Source organism: Lathamus discolor, chromosome 1 (genome assembly GCF_037157495.1).
Source record: "Lathamus discolor isolate bLatDis1 chromosome 1, bLatDis1.hap1, whole genome shotgun sequence".
Taxonomy (NCBI): Eukaryota; Metazoa; Chordata; class Aves; order Psittaciformes; family Psittacidae; genus Lathamus; species Lathamus discolor.
Genome location: NC_088884.1, coordinates 20607221 through 20610560, shown reverse-complemented (window position 1 = coordinate 20610560; position 3340 = coordinate 20607221). Strand labels below are relative to the sequence as shown.

At 42.6% G+C, this 3340-nt stretch overlaps 1 pseudogene; it reads right to left on the bottom strand.

Moving 5' to 3' along the window:
* Window positions 1–799: 799 nt before the first annotated feature.
* Window positions 800–1739, bottom strand: LOC136008507 (hyaluronidase-4-like; annotated as a pseudogene).
* Between the last annotated feature and the right edge of the window lie 1601 nt (window positions 1740–3340).

Here is a 3340-nt window from a genome sequence, read left to right as displayed (position 1 = left end):
ATTTGCCTTCAAGACAGAGAGAAGTACAATCCCTTAGTGGGCAGTGTAGTGGGTGATGGCAGTGCTAACAGAGTAGCGGGACCTAATAGGAGAGAGAGCTAATGCTCCTTCCCAGACAAGGTGCCAGCTTCAGACTTTGTATGTGGTCTGAAAGACTTAACATAGCCTTTAAAATGGCAATACAGCTCACTTACTAAACTATGAAACACAGAAATTGAGACTTGCTGGTAGTGCTGTCTACAGTGGAGGACGAAGCCACGGCTGTGACAGATAGGTTATGCTGCTTTTTCACAGTACTGTGATGTGTCTCCATCCAGTTTTTGGGAGGATGTCCAAAATGACATGAAGAAGGACAAAGGTAAGGCGCTTCTTGAAAATACTTGTGTGTGTTCAGCTGATGTGAACAGAACTCTGTGGTTCTGGTGCACTATTTGCCTGCTTCGGGTAGGTATGGGACTAAATTAAATGTCTTTAAGATGGAGGCATGCAGAAAGACTGCTGGTTTCAATTTCTCATTCTGATGTAACACTGAGCAAGCTGCTAACATCTCTGCCTCATTTTCCCTTCTATAAAGGGGCAGCTATCTGAGGATTAGTTGGTGATTGAATACCTGAGCAGAAGAAAGTACATCAGGGAGGATATTAACTGTCTTATACATACTACATCAAAATGCTGAAATCCTTTTAATCCATTCAAATGCATGTTTGAGTATAGCATAGGGATGAACCAAAGCAAAAAAAAAAAAGAAAAAAACCACCAGTTTTTGAGGCTGTATTTTTTCTTCAGAACACTGAGCTCTTTAAAGCATGTGGACAATTAACATGAACCAGCAGAGCTGGCCCAAGTAGGAGGTTTTCCATCCTGATGCACCATCTGCAAGAACGGGAAAAACATAAAGGCAGCCCACATTGTTCCAGCAAAAGCTTACCATAGAGAGAAATAATAGAGGTTCATCTCTATAACCTGATCAGGTATACACAAATACAAGCAAAGCATAATCTTGGGATGTCATGAAGGAAACTTTTATGGATTCATTCAGCCTAAACTGAGAAAAGTGTAAAATATTTTGACTGTTTCCAAGAGGTTTCTTGATGTCAATGGAAGGATACAGGGCTGCACTGCTATCCCAGAGCCAGGAAAGTTCATTGCTCCTCATAACTTCACTCTCTGGACAGGAACACATGTAGTTCTGATCATGGAAATTGTAATTATGACAGTCAGGGCACAGATAGTATCCCCAAAAGGCCTTTTGCTCTGCTTTCGTTCCTTATGCAATTGTTTCCCTCATAAAAGCTTTGCACTTTCTTCAAAGGAAACTCTGGCTAAATGTTCAACATCATTTGCTGAAATATTCCCTTCCCTTTTGGTTATGAGTTTCCTGGATTTTCTTCTGCATACTTTTTATTGCATCACAGTTGTGGGCCCACTGAGGTCTCCAGTGCTCTCACTCTGTAATAACTTATCCACTGAAGTCCTTATCTGGGATGTAGTAGTTAGAGTCATGGCCATTTTTTTCCAGATGAGTTTGCAAACTGAAGTTCTAGGGTCGGCCACCATTAACAAGGACTTCCTGTGATGTGTCTGCCCTCTTGCTTTAGCTAATGGGCTTCCAATCATATGGAACATTGTCAGGTTCAGTATGACATTGCACCTCAGTGAGCCCAGGTCTGTTGGCCATTCCAAGTGGCTAAGAAAGGCTTGCTCTCTCACACTGGTGGCTGGGCTGTTTTCATAGCAAGGGAAGTGCAGATGAGTGAAATGTGCAGTCATGCTAGGGGCTGAAGAGTTAACGATGCAAAACAGTGTCCCATTTTCAGGAAGTACGTACATGACTGAAGAGACAACATTAGGTGGATCTCCCAGTTTGTCTGTAACATAACAGAAGAGGCATTATTACCTATTCCATATACAGCTATATGAATTTGTATTAGCCACTTCTAAGGTATCTATCTTGCTAACACAAGTGAGTACAATCTAACCCAAAGAAAGGGGGAATGTTCTCAGCTGAAGTAAATCAGTGGAAGTCTGTGGAAGTCAGCATAACCACAACTGTATGTCTCATCAATCCAGGTCTTACTGAAATCACCAAGGATACTGCCATCACTTCAGTGATGGATGTGGACCCCTGGAGTCCCAGGGTGTCTTAGGGGCCATGGCTGTTACAGTTAACAGGCTGATGAAGAAACAGTTTCAACATATTCTTCAAGCTTTCTCAATAATAACAAAGGTAACAATAAAATCAAGCCTTGGCTTTTATCACCAACTTCACAGCTTCATGAACATCCCTGACCTGTCTAGTACAGCGCAGCCAGAGATACTCCAAATGGCTCTAAACAAGCACACATATTTCACTGTCACCGTGCAGTACCATAAAGGGATACAAGTTCAAATCCCCAATAACAATAAAGCAGAACCATGAGCTATTTATTAGCCTGGCTGCACTATCACACAGAGCTAGCACCTTCCAGACCAGCTCTGACAGCTCTGCATAGCACTGCACTGTACAATGTGGACTTTGAAGCTAAGGCCTGTGGCCACCGCTACAAGCAGAATCATTAGTCACAAGATCCCTGCCATTATGTGTTTATTAAGCAGAAAAGAAAACAGATACACAGCAAAACCTACATACTTACATTACTGGTAAAAGAGAGAGTCTTACACATCCTCCAACTCCAGGCTCACCCCTGCATTCCAAACCCTGAGGAAATCCCACACAATTAACCTGTACAATCAGCCATCAGGGATGATCATGGATTTGTATGCGAGTCCTGCTTGTTGTTCTTCTTCCTTAGCCCTTGCCTACCTATTTATCATTCCTAGGGTAGTGAGCTGCTGGAGGTGAGGCTCATGGACGTCATATGGGCAGCCAGACTATTACATATACTAATGGGAACAGAGCATCTATGTTATCCTTCCTTTCTCTCAAAAGAGAAAACCAATCAGGAATCTCTATACTCCTAAGGTACTTCTATGGACTCCCCACTCCCCCATTTCTTTGCTATTTTAGGGTAGGACTAGCACGACCTAATTTCAGGTACCTGCAGCAAAAACATCAACATTCAAGGTAGCCAACCTTGGTACATTTAATAAGACATGGGTGCTTTTAGGGTACAGTCATCTGACAGTTTGAGATATCAGAGTGCTCTGAAGTGTCCAAGATGTGCCTGTTCTCCTGCTGACCAGGCAGTCAGTCCATGGAACTGATGCAGTATGGTGTAGACACTGTAGAACTCAACATTTCCTCAGAGAAATCTCACCCCAAGAGATTAACAATACTTTGTGTTTAGTGAAGAAGAAACCCAGGTTTTCAAAACCACTACCCACATATCCACAAGTGCCA